The sequence below is a fragment of the Antechinus flavipes genome, chromosome 6 (assembly GCF_016432865.1).
Source record: "Antechinus flavipes isolate AdamAnt ecotype Samford, QLD, Australia chromosome 6, AdamAnt_v2, whole genome shotgun sequence".
Classification (NCBI taxonomy): domain Eukaryota; kingdom Metazoa; phylum Chordata; class Mammalia; order Dasyuromorphia; family Dasyuridae; genus Antechinus; species Antechinus flavipes.
The window spans coordinates 93461965-93480440 of NC_067403.1; the positions used below are offsets into that span (position 1 = coordinate 93461965).

The 18476-nt window shown below is 34.2% G+C and overlaps 1 protein-coding gene across 21 annotated transcripts in view; it reads left to right on the plus strand.

The window, feature by feature from the left end:
* Positions 1-18476, plus strand: part of NPY5R (neuropeptide Y receptor Y5) — a 164598-nt gene that overhangs the window by 48557 nt on the left and 97565 nt on the right. For 18 of the 21 annotated variants that reach the window (XR_007948163.1, XR_007948170.1, XR_007948168.1 and 15 more), the window contains one exon: positions 16097-16228. The gene's annotated coding sequence lies outside the window, so the exon portion shown is untranslated. The remainder of the gene's footprint in view (positions 1-16096; positions 16229-18476) is intronic. The other 3 variants (XR_007948164.1, XR_007948167.1, XM_051965193.1) reach the window with 1 other exon arrangement.

The following is an 18476-nucleotide window of genomic DNA, read 5'->3' on the forward strand; positions in this document are numbered from 1 at the left end:
GCAATGGTGTCCCACAGGTCAGAATAGAGTGTGAATTTGAAGGGGAAAGAGATGAATAAAATAAATTCATAACTGGGGAAGGGGGGAGGTAAAGATCAATTCAGAGAGAGTTCACTCTGTCTTTCTCTCTCTTCCTATAAAAATGTGTGTGTGTGTGTGTGTGTGTGTGTGTGTGTGTGTGTGTGTGTGTATGTGTTATAAAGTCCAGAGCTCAAAGGAAGTTTAGATATTCAATAATTTTAAGCAAGTTAAACGAACAGTATGACTGTATTTAGATTTGAATTATTATTCCCATGTGTAGAAGGATATCATATTGTCATTTAACCTATAACTCTTTCATAGTGGCCATGTGTCTATGAGTATGATTCCTAAAGCTCTGGAATAAACCAGGACTGAAACTTTTAGTTAATTCATTTTTCACCAGACTCTGGAGCACACAAGTAATGGGAAGAGGATATTCATAACCCTAAAATGTAACACACTATATAGAGGATCACACAGAAGTCTCAAAAACCAAATGTTTATATTTTATCTAATTTTAGCCAAATATATATCATCCTAATCACAGTTTCATGAATGACATAAAGTATTAAAGTTGTTAGAAGCTGTAGGATTGCTTTATTTTTGTTCTCAAGGATAAGAATGAAGATTAAAACAAGGAGGTAGAAAAATCAAGTCTTGTCTGTTTACATTTTGTGAGATGTAATCTTTAGCAATCAAAGGCTGATTTTTTTAATGTTTAAATTGTAATTGATGTTTTGTTTTTATATTACCTTTGTTTATGACTATATTCTTCCTCAGTTTTTATCCTCTTAATTTTTTTATTCTGAACTCAAAAGCCAAAAAAGAACATTTCAAAATATAAAAAGAGAATTCTACATGAAACCAATCTCCATTTTATTCTGTTTTCCTTTGGCAGATAACAAATTCTTTGTTACTTTGAAAATTATCCTGTTTATCTGTGCTTCCTTCTGAACTTTATTTTGTGCTCATCTGTCCATATTAAAAAAAAAAAAAAAAGCTTTCATTGCCCCTTTTTCTTTTTTCTTTTTTCATCATTCTTGATAACTCCCTGCTCTTAAGCAAATAAATTCATTTACATATAATAGCCAAATCTAAACAAGTATGTCGTTTTATTCACCTTCTGTCCAACCTTTCTCTGTCAAAAAGTGGGCAACATGCTTTACCATAGGATCTTAAGAAATATGGTTAGCCATGCATTGATTAGAGTTATTAAATATTTCAGTTATTTTTCTTTACACTATTACTGTCCTTGTATAACTTTTCTTTTTTTTTTCTTTTTTTGGTTCTGCTCATTTCTATCAAGTAACTAAAGAGGATTTTCTAAAATTATCTATTTTATCAAATCTTATTTCTCAGTTTTATTCCACTGCATTTATATATTACAATGTGTTTAGCCATTCCCATTTCTTTTCCTCTTCACCCCACCCCCAATTCATTTTTTAAAAAAATTCCTCATCAAGATCAGGAAGTTTATTTTATTTGTGATTGTTGTCTTCCTGGCAATTATCTTACCTTCTAACTCCCTCCTTTGTAATTTCTCCTATGAGGTGTAAATCATAATTGAGAATAGAAAAAAAAATGATGAACTAAGTCAGAAACCTAATTCTTAAAAATGACATGGTAGAGAAGTAAATAATTCTGCTAAAAAAAAAAAGGGTATCCAATTTGACAGTACAGGGGAAAAAATTAAGCTCTTGCTCTCTACATAACAAAGTGACAGTATACAATTTGCCACATTTTCCGCAGTAGAATGCTTTCTTAGACAACTTATTTCACATTCACATATACATTGCTTGTAGACTTCTTACACATTCTAATTATAAGAAATAGTTATTTTACCTCCATTTCTTTCTATATTCTTTCTTTCTATATAGAAAAAAATATTTTTTTTTTGCCCTCCCTTCCCTTTCTCTTTCTAAATCTGCATAACAGAACCAATTCTTCAGGAACTCTTTTTTCTGACTTAACTTTCCCCAGTACTCTTTGAAATTGTAAAGTCTCTTAAGGATTTATTTCTTTTTTCATGTTGGAATGTTTCATCACTATGAAACTCTTTTCAGTTGCTCAAATTAATATACTTTTTTAGATTTCTCTTATTTGTATTTGCATTTCAAAGTTCCTGTTCAGCTCTGACCTTTTTTCATCAGAGATGTTTGAAAATCTTCTACTAAAGATCCTTTTTGAGGTAGAATTATGCTCAGCTTTGCAGAGTAAATTATTCTTGGTTGTAAGACTATTACTTTTGCTTTTTGGAATATTTTTATTCCAAGATTTCCTTTCTTTTTAAATAGAAGTTTCATGGTTTTATGTGATCTTGACTATGATTCCTTGGTACTTGAGATGCTTCTTTCTGGACAACTTGGAGTGTTTTTTCTTTGATTTTGGGAACTCTCCATTTTGCCATGAGATTTCAAGGTTTTTTTTCTTTTGGGGATTCCTTTAAGGAATCAATTGGTATATTCTCTTGTTGTCTTTGCTTTTACCTCTCCTAATACATCTGGCCAGTTTTTATTTCTGATTTCTTGTAATATATATTTAGGGTTTTTTTTTCCACCCATGGATTTCTGGAAATCTAATGATTCTTACATTTTTTCTCAAACTATTTTCCAAGTCAGTTTTTAATGTCAACTTGCATTTACTCCCATTTTTTTCATCTTATTTTATTTTTGTATTGTTACATGAAGTCATTGGTTTCTTATTGGTCATTCTGGTTTTCCGGAAATCCATTTCCTGGATAAGATTTACCAATTTCTCTTTTAACCTCTCTATGCTCCCTCTAATTCTTTTTTCCAGAACTTTTATTTTATTTTTTTCTTAATTTCTTTTAAATATTCATGAGTCCTTAGATAAAATCCTTTTTTTTTCCTTTGAGTCTCTCCTTGCAATTAAGGAATTATGAACTTTTATTTGGCATTCAATATCTACAGAACTATTTTTTACTGCTACTCAGGGACTTCTTTGGTTTACTCATCTGTTTCTTTAAGTTCTTAAATGTGGAGATTGTGTCAGAGTAAGGTCAGATCCTTCTATGCCTTTTTTAGATGAACTGATGCTGAGTGAAATGAGCAAGACCAGAAGATCATTATTTATTTACTATTATTTATTTACTTCAACAACAATACTATATGATGATCAATTCTGACGGACGTGCCCACTTCAACAATGAGATGAACCAAATCAGTTCCAATAGAGCAGTAATGAACTAAACCAGCTATACCCAGGGAAAGAACTCTGGGAGATTACTATGAACCACTACATAGAATTCCCAATCCCTCTATTTTTGTCTGCCTGCAATTTTGATTTCCTTCACAGGCTAACTGTACACTATTTCAAAGTCTGATTCTTTTTATACAGCATAATAACTGGTCATGTATACATATATTGTATTTAACTTATACTTTAACATATTTAACATGTATTGGTCAACATTACATCTGGGGGAAGGGATAAGGGAAAGGAGGGAAAAAGTTGGAACAAAAGGATTTGCAACTGTCAGTGCTGAAAAATTACCTATGCATATATTTGTAAATAAAAAGCTATAAAAAAAATCAGAAAAAAGTAAAAGAAAAAAAAAAGAAAGTAAAAAAAAAATGTTATTGGCCATGTCTGAGCTTATCATGCATTTCTTTGTTGATTAATGCCTTTCTGGGGTTATGACCTTTTAACTATTTGAGATTCGGAGAACTGGGTCTCTAGGGCCCTTTATGGCATATAAACACAAAGCACTTATTACCTCGGAGTCCCCTGGACCCAGTCACTTATTCCCTGAAGATTCCAAAGTCCTAATCTATCTTGTCTGGTTTTCTCCTTTCCTCTCCTTTCTTCTCCTTTTCTCTCTTTTTCTCTCTTTTCCTCTTCTTTCTTCCTTTCCTCTCCTCTCCTCTCCTTTCCTTTCTCCTTTCCTTTCCCCTTTTTCTTTTTTCCTTTCCCCCTTTTTCTTTCCTTTTTCCTTTCCTTTCCCCTTTCCTTTCCTTTCCTTCCTTCCTTTATATCTTTTTTTTTTTAACTACTTTGAAGCTTTCTGATTTTCTGCTTCTGGACACAGAGCTTTGCAAGCTAGAAATTTTTCTGTCCTGTCTCTATCACTCTTAGAGTATATCAACTTGGTCCCCTGCCTAGGACCTGGCTTTGCCAGAAGCCCACTTTCCTAGTGTCACTAATCTAATAAATGGCTTTTTGTGGATATATATGATTTGGGGCGAGATACTAGTCAATGTTGTTTCTCATTGAACTTCTTGATCATTGTAAGTTTTAAGTTTTTGCTGGAGGTATGTTGGACTAAGTTGTCTGCTTTTTCATCTATGCAGCCATCTTAGACTTAATTCCACATCCTATTCAGAGACAATAATGAAATTCATTACTTTGTGTACAGTATCTGCCTTTAAGAAGAAGCTAAAAGAACTATAGTTTTTTTTTTTTATCTTTCACTATCCCAGGAAATAATTAAGAAATGGTTAAAGAAGCTCACATCACCTACTGTTTCCCGATTGTTAAAAATAAATGGTTCATTATGGGATGGGATGGATGTGAATTTCTCAACATTTAAAAGAACGTGTCCGGGATTATTTTTAAAGCTTTGAAATTATAGTAGCTTTCTCTTTGAGATTTAAAAAAAATATTTTGATCAATTATTTTTGAAACAAGAAAACACTGTTGATTCAACTCTACAGAAGCAAAACAGTTCCTTTTTTTATTATTCGTTTTTTGACATTCAAATACTGTTTATTTGAATAGTTTGGGTATTTATTCTTTAGAGCAGAAACTAGTGCCTAACATCAAGAAATTTCAAGGGTGCTACAGCATATGTATGCCTTTAAAGAATAAGGAAGGAGATAAGAGTCTGGTAACAGGATGCTGTTCACAGCTGAGAAGGAGGTGGCTCCTACTGGGGAGTAACTCTGGCTCATTAGAGTGGGGACAAAGGGAAGAAACTGAAGTTGGTAGGACTTGAACTCCAGGCAAGGAGTGAGGGCCAATGCTTTTAATTTAAGCAATTGACAATGACAATGTACCATCCAACACTAGACTAAAAAACAGCACATATGTTGACTATCTGTATAACTACACCTCGAACCTCATCTTATTCCCCCCCCAATAGGTCATATTCAGGTACCTTATTCCACTTTCTGAAGTCAGGGAGCTTGGGGCTAGATTGTACCTGGGAAGAATAAAGGGGTCCCCTCACTACTTAGCTGCTTCTTTTTAGCCATAAATCCAGGGTCTCTTATTTTGGAAGCAACATCATCCTTGAATACGTTTTGCTCAGATCTCAAAAGATCAGATTTCAGCAATTGGACTGAAATAAGAGTACTTTACCAGGAATCAGGACATTTGACTTGTAGTTTTGCTTTTCTACTAATACTGGAGCTCTGTTTTCTCTGTAGAATGAAGGAGTTAGACAAGATAGTCAGTCCTTTACAATTCTAATAATCAGTGAATCTTAGATTTTTGGCTCCATTTGACTAGCTCAATAATCAGCTTCATTTCAGTAATAATTGGTCAACTCTTCTTTGAGACATTGGATAAGTACCTTCCTTTCTTTGGGATCTCATTTTCTCCCTTAGTAAAATGAAGGAGTTGAATTAAATAATATACATAAAAAAATCTCTCCAAACTCTAAATTTTAGCTGTTCTTTAAAGATTATTTTGTGTTTGTTTTGTTTTTTGAGGGGGGAGAAAATAATAGACTTCAACCTTTCAGCCCTCTCTCAAAAAGCATTGTTTTTTTTTCAATAGGAGTTAGTACTGTACCCCATAATTGTCAGATTCCTTAATATCAAATGTGGAAAAAATAACAGACTTTAATATCTGATTTTCAAGATTTATTTTAAAAAAGAAGCTACTACATAGCCTGTTTTCTTCACTGCTTATATGTAGCATGTACTATGTAGCATGGAGTTCAGCTCATTCTCTACCTAAGAATACTTTTTGAGACATGTATTATGTTTGCCCTAGGTGCAAATTAACTCATGTATGGCTTTGCTAATTTTTCTATAATTAAGAGACCAAGTAGTTTGACTTATAAGTCACCCCAATTTTAAGTTCCATTCTTTACCAGCCTTGGGCTCCTTTTGCAAGTATTTAGGAATCATAGCCTATCTGTTTGTCAGGTACTAGGTTCTACAGTGCAGTATATTTGGGTCAATAGAAGAGCTCCATTTGCAAAATGTAAAAATTACATATTGTGTTTAATTTCTGGTTCTTCATTTATCACTGTGCTGCATTTCATATGGTTTTTTCTTCATATTCTTTTATGCTTTTCTCATGTCCCTATCTTGGCATCTGATATCATTTTTTTTGACATTTCAAATAATAGCTTTTTATTTTCAAAATATATGCAGATAGTTTTCAACATTCAGCCTTGCAAAACCTTGTGTTCTAAAGTTTTCTCCCTTCTTTCCCCCTACCCCTTCCTTAGGCAGCAAGTAATCCAAAATATGTTAAATATACACAATTCTTCTATATATATTTCCACATTTATCATCTGTACAAGAAAAATTCTGGTATCATTTAACTGAACATGTCTCCTACATTAATAGTCATCTCTTACTTGCTAAATCTACTGGTCTTTTTTCAATCCCGTCCTTTTGCTTTTTTGTAATCTGTGACACTGTTGATTGATCCTTTTCTTCTGTATAATTACCCTTTCAGTTTTTGCAATATTATTCTATTTTGGTTTTCCTCCTAGCTGTCTGACTACTCCTCAGTCTATTCCTTGCTGATTTTATATCTGCCATGCTTTCTCACCATGGTTGTCCCACAGGGCTGTGTCCTGGATCCCCTTCATTTTTTGTTCTAGTCTCACTTGCTCAAATCATCAGATCATATGAGTTCAACTGTCATTTCTATGCAAATGATTCCCACATCTATATATCTAGCACTTATTTCTTTGAGTTATAGTCACATTTCTTTAACTTCTTGAACATCTTGAACTGGAGGTTCCCCAGACATTTCAAGCTGAACATATTTAAAACAGAACTTGTAATCTTTTCCCCTAAAATTCTGTTCCCCACCTTCCAAACTTTCCACTTACCTAACTCTCACCCCACATGCCCAGTACATCCAAATCATGTCATTTCTATCTTCACATTTTCTCTCATAAATAGTCTGTACTTATCACTCCTACAACTACAACTGTAATTCAGGCTCTTATATAACCTCTTGCATAGATTGATCCAGTAACTGGACTTCTTGCCTCAAGTCTTTCCCCCATCCAGTTCTTCCTTCTTCAGATGCCAAAGCGAATTTTCTAAAATGTAGCTCTGACCGTGTCCTCCAAGATCAAATACAGTCCCCTGTTTGACATTAAAATTTTTTTACTGTCTGGTCCCTTCCTACCTTTCCAGCTATGTCACAGGTTAACTCTTTTTTTCCCCTCATTCTCTGTGCAATTTAAATATATGGAGACATATGTGCAGTTCCCCAAAAGCAACACTCCATTTCCATGCCTTTGCTCTTTTTCTTCCTTCTCTTTATTTGACTTCCAGGAAGGTTCAGCATTCATCCACTTGATGCAGAATGAATTTCTTTCCTAATCACTCAATTTGCTAAGAACTTTCCCATTCAGATTACCTTCTTCTACCCACAGAACTCTTCTGTGTATCTCTCATTTACAAATTTTTTCTCCAATTATGACATTCACTCTTTGAGGACAAGGTTTGCTTTTGCCTTTTGTTTCTATCTATCGTCAATGCTTAACAGGGAGTAAATAAATGCTTCTTGATTGACTAATTGACTAAATTGTTAAATGACAAAGTGGCATGGTTCAGTAGGAAGAATACTGAATGCAAAGGCAGTTCTTCTGGTAATAGGATAATGCTAGGTTGGAAGGAAAAGAAAGTAGATTTAGGAAAAAAGGTGATGTTCAAAATTCGGATAAAGATAAGAATGAAAACTTAGAGAATTTAAGTTCTCTAATAAATAAGAATTTAAGATGGGAGCATCATTACTTTTCCACTTTTCCCTCTTTAGCATAGACAGATATTGGGATGCTCCATCAGGTGATAGTCACCTTACTGATCAGAGACATTTAAAGAACCATTAAAAAATGAAAATTCAGAGTTAGAATGAAGAAACTGAGAGCATCTCAGAAATGGGATGTGACTTCCCTCACAATTGCCCTATGAGATTGTAGTAAAACTGAAACTAAAAATGTGGATGCCTGTAGTGTCCTTCTGGAAGTCCCTGTTCAGCCACCAAAATGCAATGTGTGGACTAGCTCTCTGGAGGATCTCGGAGACCAGCCTTGATCTTAGTGGAGGAATGCAGGAGGCAGGAGAGCCAGTAGGAGGATGGTCATAAATGGGATGTCTCTATTTCCAGTCCTTTCAACCCTTAAATACCTTAGTATGATTACATCATTAGAGCACACTAAGTATGTGCGAACTAGAGAACCATTATATCACCAGTCACATTGAGTAAGTGCTAACTGTAAGCACCCTACTGTAAGTGTCTCTTGTTTCAAGTAGAATACAGGTGGTCATGCCCTCCTTGACTTCTCAGGAAGGAAGGTGAGAACACCAAAGGGAAATAGGGAGCCAAACTAGACATTGCCAGCACGTTTCCTCCAGGCTGAAGGGTCTTATATCTTACCCAGAGTTCCCCCACTATCTGTGGCTCTCTACAAATGCCATGCTTTATCTTGCTTTCCACTCTACAACTCAGCGTCCTTCAGAAGGTAACATAGTATCACACCAGCCTCTTGGTGATACTTTGTCCTATTCTTAGACTCATTCTAATGATTTCTGTATAAATTTTCTAAAGCAATTTGCAAGACAGACTTAATATATTTGGATACTTGAGTTATTTGTGGAAAGACTCTTTTACATATATAATTTAATATGTAAATTTTTCTTGAAAATGTATGTGTTTGATCTGTAGATCAGTCAATGACAAAATTCCTTATGAAGGGAAAAACTGGAAAATTTCCAAGGCTGAATGAATGTGGAAATATTTCTGTTAAGAAGTTTAAAACTTACTGAGCCACTCTGAAACTGATGACTTGATCATGTTATTTGTCAAGTTAATGTCTGGAGAGCTTAGTCTGTGAAAGAAAGTGATGAAATAGAAATGCAAATATATACACAGTCTCATACATGATGAGAAGTAGGCTCCAGACAACAGTGTCATAATATGTAATAGTGGTGCTTAGCGTTTATATAGTGAGTTTAATCCAGGGAGCTCAACGTGAATTTCAGATATCTGTTAATTGAAAGGTGGTAATATTATTTTCCCCTATGTATGACTTATAAAAGAAAGAATCCTTATGACTTCTTAGGTAAAAGCTAATAGATAAGTTTAATATTTTTCTCTGAGAGCAAACACTTTTAGTCCTCCTGACCATATTACTGCAAGGAATAATGGAATCAGTTGATTAAAGTAATATCAAACATTGGGAAATGACTGAATAAATTGACATTTTAAAGTAATGGAACACTGTAGTGCAAGAGATTGATCAGTGTGGGATATACAGAAAATTTGGCAAGACATGAAGTAACAGTGAAAAAAACACTACTTATATACACAATATCTAAAAGAAGAGATGGATACAACAAAGTATGGATTGGAGTAATTGCACAAAGAATACTGAAAAGAACACGGACAATTGTTGTAGTATAGTTATGAAACTTAGATTTCAGTCACTTTATCTTGCTAGATTTTGTTTTCATCATATAGTAATATAGATTGAATGTTCTTCAAAGTACCTTCTAGCTTTAACATTCTATGGAATATTGAGATAGTAATGGATATCTCTCATTTATATTCCCAATGTGAATATAAATTAATCTACCTAGGATGATCTTCAGTACTCCCATTGAATCTGTGGACTCTAATGTGATAATGCAGCTCAAAATCTATGCGGGCCTGCCAGGGGATCTATCCAATACTCTGTTCTCTGTATATGAAGGGAATAACTACATAGTACCCAGATTGTCCATCCCTCTTGTTATGTAATCCACTCAGTTTACAAGATTATCATTATTTTAAAATGTATATGAAATTGAAATGAGATCAAAAATTAATTAGCTCAGTTTTCAGCCATTTCAGTGATAAACTAATTAGTTAACATACAATTAAACTAATTAATTAACAAACATTTATTAAGTGCTTACTGTATACTAGGTGATAGAGATACATACATAATAATGACAAAGATCTTCCCTTCAAGAGGCTTACTAGATTCTATGATCCTAAAACAAATGCATAGACAATATCATTGAAATACAAAAATTGGTTAACAAGAAAGCTGTTTTTTTTTAATTTTCCAAACTAATCAACTTATATTTTCAATTCAGAGACCACATATTTGTAATTGGAAAGTTATGAAGTGAATCCTAGTCATTGCACTGAGAAAGGTCAGACTTTAAGCTCCTTTATAGAAATCTAAAGACATTTTTTTTTTAATTAAGAACTATCAACTACCATCCACCCTGTAGCTAAGGAAACTAAAATAAAAAGGTATGGAACCAGTAAAATTATGTTTTAAAAAGAAGTTATGAGATAGAAAGTAAAATTTATGCCTGATAAAAAACACAGAGCTTTTTCTCAATGGCCCTTTTCTATCCTTATAGTTTGGTACATTACTCTGAATCTACATAATGAAGCTCCATGAGAACAGGCAATGCTTTTTTATTTTGTCTTTGTATCTCCAACACCTGCTGTCTTATATGTAGTAGGCACTAAATTGCTTATGTTGTAGTGGATTCAATAGTTTTTGAGCTTTTAGTTACTTAGAAATGATCCAGTTTAGATCCTTCATCCTATAGAGAAGCAAGCAAACTGAGGCTTACAGAGAGGAACTTACTTTCCCCAAGTGACAGATTGTTTGCAGAAGAATGGGTAACAGAATGTAGACTTCCCGATTGGCACACTTTCTATTTCACCAAACTACCTTCACACTACTAGAATGTTTTGATGTCCTTACTTCTCTACATAGCTGCATATCTCCAATTGTCATCTGGACTTTTCCAAGTGGATATTCCATTGACTGCTCCCAACTCACCATGTCCAAAACAACTCACTTTTTTTTCTCCAAAGCTTCTCTACCTCTGGAACTTTCTTATTTGTGTTGAGGACATCTCTATTTTTCCAGTCACCTATATTTAATCTCCATAATCTGCACTTGGAGTTCCTTCTCCTTCTTGTCTTCCCCATATCCACTCAATTGTTAAATTTTGCAGATTCCACCTTTACAGTATTTCTTGCTTTTAAATTCTCTTCACAACTCAATCTAAAATCACTTTAGGATTTAAAAGACCACAAGGTATTAGAAATACAGCTGTTTATAGGTGTGTCATGCAAAAAGTTAGAAACTCTTTCCCTTGATGAAACCCATTCTATTTTTTGTCTAAAGAGGATCAAATAATTTAATACCTAGAGTTTTGTAAGAGTGGCCTAATTAATCTTGCTGCATCCAGTCTTCCTTTTTCCATTCCATTTGCCACAGAGAAGGCAAATTGATATTTCTAAAGAACAGGTCTGACCATATTATACCTCCACTCAAGCAGCTTAGTGACTCTTGGATAAAATACAAACTTTCTCTATTTAGCATGGAAAATCTGCCTTCAAACTCTCTTCCCAGGCTAAAATTCATCATTTCTCCTTTATGCTCTCTCTATTTCTATCCCAACTGGCTAGTTGCTCCCACCTTGCTATCTTTGCAACAGGCTAGCTATGGCAGAAACATTTTCCTTCCTCACTTTTGCTTCTTAGAATCCATAGTTTTGTTTTGTTTTGTTTTGAGTTTTAGTTCATTTACTTATTTTTATAAATGCAGTATTCCCTGACCCCAAGAGAACGTAAAGTTCTTGAGGATAGTGATAGTTTTGATATTCCGCCTGTCTAGTGCCCTAGCAAAAGTATTTGGCATGAGGTAAATGCCTTGTTAATTTGTTGTTAAATGATTCTAGATTAGAAATAGAATGGGTCCCATCAAGGGTAGAGGTTTCCTTATATCCTTTGGTGTGGGACATTTCTACAAATAGCTGTATTTATAATACCTTGTGAGCTTTTTAATCCTGAGAAAATAAAAACTGTAATTTGTCAAAAAGTTGCATAAAATTGATACCAAGGTTGTATCTTTAAAAAATTATTTTAAAAATTGACCTTTGCTATATTATAGTTACTACTTTATTTGTTAGTGTTTTATTAAGTTTAGTGATATACCTTCATCTTTGAAGAAATGTATTTTTATCATGCATTAATCTTCTGAATACAAAAAACTGCTAAATTGTTTTTGATTTTTCATTTACAATTTCTTAGGCACATATTAATCAGGGAATTAAGCTAATGTTTCATTAAGCAGAGATTAACTGAGAATACATATTTTGTCTGCTGCTATTTTCTCTTTGGAAGTTTGTAGCTCTCTGATTGTATCATCTTCTGCTGAGCCACATCACAACTTAGAAGTAAGGCTCTCTCTTTTCCCTACAACTTTGAACACTTGATTATTGAACAATCCTCAAAAAGCTTTCTCTCTCTTATCTTGCACCATGCCATCATTGTTCTTCATCCTCTTAACCTAGATCCACGAGCTAGGTGACATAATGAATAGAGCACTGGACCAAGAGAAAGAAACCCCAAGGACAAATTTGGGTTCAGACACTTACTAGCTGTGTGACATTGAGCAAGTCTCTTAACCTCTGTCTGCCTCAATTTCCTTATCTGTACAGTGGAAGTAATAATGATACTTACCTCATGGCGTTGTCATGAGAAAATATTTGTAAAGTTCTTTACAGACCTTAAATAAATACTACATTAAATTAAATAAATAATTATTATTTATTTCGTAACTTGGCTTCTTAAGTATGCTGAGCCAGGTTTTCAGGACATTTGCCACTACTTTAGAATCCTTCCTCCTTTAGCTTTTTGTATTTTTCTCTCTTGCTAGCCCCTTTTTTCTTTAATAACCCCTAATGTGTTGTCAGAGGATCATAGCTTTAGGATTAGAAGGAACCACAGAAGTCACTGAATCCAATACTTCCTTTTATAGATATGGGAAATTAAACACAAAGAAATTACAAGACTTGACCAGGGAACTCAGGTCTTCCTGATTCCAAATTCAGTGTTCTGTCTACTATGCCATCCTATGTATAATAATAACTAAAATCTAAATAGTAGAATAAAGTTTGTAAAATGTTTGGTATGTAAATCATGTATATATTTTATGTAAATAATATATATGTATATACACACATATGCATGTATATATACATATACAAGATATGGGTGTGTATAATTTGACACAAGAAGCACTATTAAAAACCTATTACAGATGGGGAAACTGAGACTGAAAAAGATTGAATAACTAGTTTAGCTAAATAAGTGTCTGAGAATGTATTCACACTAAGGGCTTCTTGACTCCAGATGGAGTAGCAAGCTATCCACTGTGTCAACTATTTACTTTTGAGTCCTGGCTTCCTGAGTGTTGCCAAGGAAAAATAACAATAACACAAAACTCTGGTTACGTAGATCTACAACAAATTTTTGTTATTTAATTTCATTTTTATTCATTTCTTATTTGTTCCTTTTGACATTTCAGAAAATGGCCATTCAAAAACTTTTCCAGTGTAATCATGTAACTCCATCTCTGAAAACCCTCAAACTTCAACCTCATTAATATCCTTACTGAAAAATGTATTGACAGCCAAATAAAGTTGATTTAGTTTCATTCTTTTGTGATTGATTTAGAGATAAAAGGGACTTTAGGTATCTTCTAGTCCAAGCCCTTCCTTTTACTGATGGAGAAACTCAGTCTTCCACACTCAAGTGGTTTGTGGTCACATAGTAAATGATAAAGCCAGCATAGGCCATTAGGCTTGCCACTGCTCTTCCTCCAAGTTTTTCTGACTTGAGTGTGATTCCATTTTTATTTTGCCCAAGATTTCACTCATCATTTATTCATTATTCATCATTTCACTGGATCTTCTCAAATTATTGGTTATTAATAATAATTTCTCTCTTCTGTAATATATTCACCTAAATAATTAATTGATTGAACCTCTCTGTACCTATTCTGTAAAAGTTGGAAAGACATCAATTAGATGATAGTAGAAGATAGTAGATGGATGTGAAACTAGTCATTCGTGATTCAATGTCAAGTCAAAGAAACATGGTTCTGGAGTCAGATGATCTGAGTGCAAATCCTATCTCTGACATGATTTTTATAATCATGGCAAGGCACTTAATTTCCCTAAGTCTGTTTCCTCATGTAAAAGGAGAGTGTTGAACTAGATGCCATCTAAGTCCTTTTTTGACTTTAGACTACTGGCTTGACATTAGAGGACCTGGATGGAATCCAACTGTCAGTTACTGCTTGTGTGATTTCAGGCAATTCTCTTAGCCTCTCAGAAACTCATTTTCCTAAATTGTAAAGATCCTTTTTGGCTTTAAAGCGATGGATCTTAAGAAGTTGTCAGGAGAACTCCAGTGAAGAATTCCAGGAATCTGTGCTTGACCCTTTACTATCCAATATTCTAATTAATGGTTGTCATTAAGAGGATCAGCATTGGTAGAGTGAATCCCTATTCACTGGGCCCTATTCAGCTGGCCTAAAAGCAAATAAGATTTGGATTCAAGTCTTGCTGATGACATACACTGGCTGTATGATATTTGACAAGTCATTAAGCCTCCTAGTTCTTTGGATAACTCTGTAAAAGGTTACAGAGAAGGTACAGACCTGTAGGGAGACAGTTCACTGGGTACTCCCAAAATCACAGACCCAGCACTCATTGACATGAATAAAGGTAAAAAGACATGTTTGTACAATTTTCAGATGACTCTTAAGCTATTACAGTCAGAATTCCATAAGATCCACAGTCTAAAACATTGGAGAATATCAATCCAGAGAAAATTTACATTGGAATAAGTGCAGAATTCAACATGTGGATTCGCCAAATCACCAAATCAAGTTTATGACAAAGAGAGACAGATATTGTTAGAAAGTAACTCAGTTGAAAAAGATCTGGGGCTTTAGTGTATTGACTGCTGATTCAACAATATGACCTCTCATAAGAACATGGGCGTGCCTTCTGGGAATAAGGAGATAATGGAATCATGTAGTCTGCTCAAATGTGATCGGATCTGGAGCATCCTAAGTGACATCAGTAAGCTTACAAGTCTTGAGAAAAAGGCATCTCTGAGGGCAGGATGGGCCAATGGTGTATGAGGCTTATATAAAGAAAACAGGGAAAATGTTTAGATCTTCCTCAAGTATTTGAAGGACAGTCATATAAAAAAGGGGATTTGATTAATTGGTTCCAGGTATTAGAGTAAAAAACAATTTGTACAAGTCAGAAAGAGACCACTTTAGGCTTGTGAGGAGGAAATTCCTATCAGAGCTCTGCATAAACTGAAGAGGCTATCTTAAGAGGCAAGAGAGTTCTTCTCACTGGGAGATCTTCAAGAGAGGCTACTACTGATAATTGTTGATTGTCACAGAGAAGTTTTGGAATGTACTAGATTGTGTTCTCCTCTTCTTTTGTATAATATAATGGTTCTCTCTGAGAGCAGGTTTCTTGGGGAGGTTTTCTGGAGACAGCCTTAGTTTTGGTTCAAAGTAATAATCACTTCAAACACAGCCAGGAGTTAAAATCCAGTCCTTTATTGTGTCCTTCCAAGTCTTGAACATCAGCCCCTAGCTTCCTCCGAATGTCTCCAGACAGCACAAAGATGAAATATGAAATGAATCTGTCTCTGCCTCCGAGAGTGGGGTTTCTGTATCTCCCAGAGTGCTCTTTGGCCCTGAGAGAGAGCTTCTTGCTTCTATGCTATACACTAAGTACACACTAGTCATTATATCACTGGGAAACCATTATTTGTTGTAGGATTAAATCAATTCTAAACTAGATTTAAACATTTTCTCCTCAATTCCACTTAGTACCTTTTTTTCAAGTTCTGGCTCATAACAGCTCCTTATAAGATCAGATCAATCATACTGAACCATGCTAAATTAGATAATTATTGTCTCTATCAATTCTAATGACTTAATACTTTGTAAGGATTCCAACACTAGATGACCACTGAAGTCCCTTCAAACTTTACAATGCTATGAATTTTTGATTTTTTACTTCAGGCTAAGATCAGTCATACCTGGATTGTACTATTGGACCACCCGGAGGATACCCCATCACCACTACCTGCTAGGATCAGGCCCTGCATCTCCAGAGCTGGGTTAGAACTGGACTGTCCTTGAGTAGGAGGTGAGGTAAGAACATTCTGGCTTTTGTGTACAGATTAATCACATGAGCTATGATTAGCAGGGCATGCATTTCTACTAGTGGTTTGGGATTTAGACTGATTGATCAACACTCACAACCAATGGCACATATTTGACCCACAACTGGTTTGGGGTTTAAGGCTAATAGCTAATTGGCCTATACGGAAATCAACTAAGCATAAACTCTAACTGAATCAATGATGAATCAAAATTATAATAACAACTCATTTTATACAACAGGTTGCAGTTCACAAAGCACTTTCCTCATGATATCCTTGTGAACTTAGTATTATTATACCCATTTTACATATTAAAAAATGGGAGATTATGAAGTGAAGAGATTTAACTCAGGTCACAAACTAGTAAAGGGCAGCTGAAACTTTATTTAGTTCTTCTGGTTCCTTATCTATTGTCTCTTTTCACTACACTTTTGAACCAAAATATCATATTGTTCCATAAAGTACCTTATAAATTATAATAAACAATCTTGTTTTTAGATAGAACTTAACATGAAATATACTTTTTGTCAGATAGGACAAGGGAATGAATGTAGGTATGGAACAAGGTAAAAATATGATCAGCCATGTTGTCATTTGATTTTGTTTTAAGTGTTTTTTCTTTATGATGGAAAGGTGCAGTGATTAAGGGAAATTATGGTGGTATAAAAAGAGAAGGCAACAATAAACTTTTTATTACTATTAAAAATATTTAAAAGGCTCTTAGACCAGAGATCAGTTACCTTAGGATGAGATTAAAGCTTAATAAAATGAATCTTTGGGTCAAAAGTTGCCACTACTAGTAGAGTCTGCCCCTCTTTTATTACCTTAAATATGACTTCTTTAACATTAAGAACCATTGTATCTTCAAGGGCCACACTGTATTTGAAATGGCATTTGAACTTCAGTCTTATATGAAGCCACTACTTTATGCTAAAGTTTCTCTTCTTAACTCTACTCTGCTTCTCCCTCTAGACTAGTACAGGGTTCTGTATGTAGTAGGCAGCAAATATTTGTTTTTGAATTCTTCAAATCAAAGAAGTAGTATTTTCAGTGTCTGATTTGAACTAGATGATTCCTAAACTCCTTTCCAGCTCTAAATCTATAACCTTGATAATGCATTTCAGTGTCTTGGAATCTTTAAAAGTCAGGAAATTCTTCTTTAAAATTTGGTTTAGCTCTTCCTGCTACACCCTATATTGAGAAGCCTCTTTTTTTTTTTTTTCTTTTCCAATCTCTAGAAATAAAGGAAAATGTCAACACCATCCTAAAATATAGAGTTTTCATATATTTGAAAAGTGATTCACATAACTCTGGCCCCACGGAATAAGTATGTCTACAAAGGAGAGTTTTGCTTCTAAATCATCTGCATTTAGCACTAAATTTGAAGACACCAAATAATAATTAGATATGGTAAATTTTGCACATGGTAGATATTTTGAATTTCTATAACAGACTTTTTTAAAAGTACATTTTCAGGGTGGCATAATTAATGGCTTCTTTTAGAACTCAAGATAGAACTACTAAACACATTTACTTAGTGCAATTTTTTAAAAGCATTGAACTGGCAATTCCCATTGTAATTCTAGTGGGCTGGAGTCTTGGACTTGCATTACACTTTGCTTAGGGGAGTTAATTAAGAATTAATTAGAAGAGGGCAAATCACAGCTTCTGATCTTTCTATTAAATCAGTTGCAATGATGTTTGTCTATGAATGAACAATTCAAGCACTGACCATGAAAAACATGGAGAAAATTGTGAATGAGACTTCTCTCAACAAAGTTGCATGGATTAAAAATTCATTTTGAGCTAAAACTTTAACTCAAATGGTTCCAACACTGCTATAGAGTTGATGTGAGTTACTACTCTTTACAAGAGGAATTTTTTGTAAAATGTGATATGCCCCCTGGTGGTATTGTGACTAATCCAATCAAAGACTTATTTGCATAGTATCAAAATAAACACTACAGGGTGGATTGGATAGATAAGACACATTGCACCTTCTTTCATATCTTTATTTTATGGCTGCAATTTGATGACATTGTTTTAACAGTCTTGATTAATGCAATGGATTATATATCCTTGCTTTTAAGAAGTAAATGGGATGTAAAATAGGAAGCATTCTGATTTTTTCTTCCCATTCACTGACATTAAATTTCTAGATTTTCAAAAGGAAGAATAGAGATTCATCCACACTATGGAAGAACCTTTGTAATAAAGAGACCTGACATTTTGATCCC